Below are 216 nucleotides of genomic sequence, written 5' to 3'. Positions count from 1 at the left end.
TAATGAGAAGTTCAACCTTGGTGGCATCTGGTTAACTTCACTTCTGACCTTACCAACAGCAAAGCCACAGCTTTTGCTTTAACAATACACAGTGCTTTGGTAAACCCCATACATCCAACCACTGCACTGGGGTTAAATCACCCTGGAATTATTTCCAATGCAACACAGAGTATGTGCCCAACAAAATGGGAACAAATGGCAAGCAGTCACTGTTGA

This window comes from Lonchura striata, chromosome 19 (genome assembly GCF_046129695.1).
Source record: "Lonchura striata isolate bLonStr1 chromosome 19, bLonStr1.mat, whole genome shotgun sequence".
Lineage (NCBI taxonomy): Eukaryota > Metazoa > Chordata > Aves > Passeriformes > Estrildidae > Lonchura > Lonchura striata.
Note: the sequence above shows the minus strand (reverse complement) of the source record.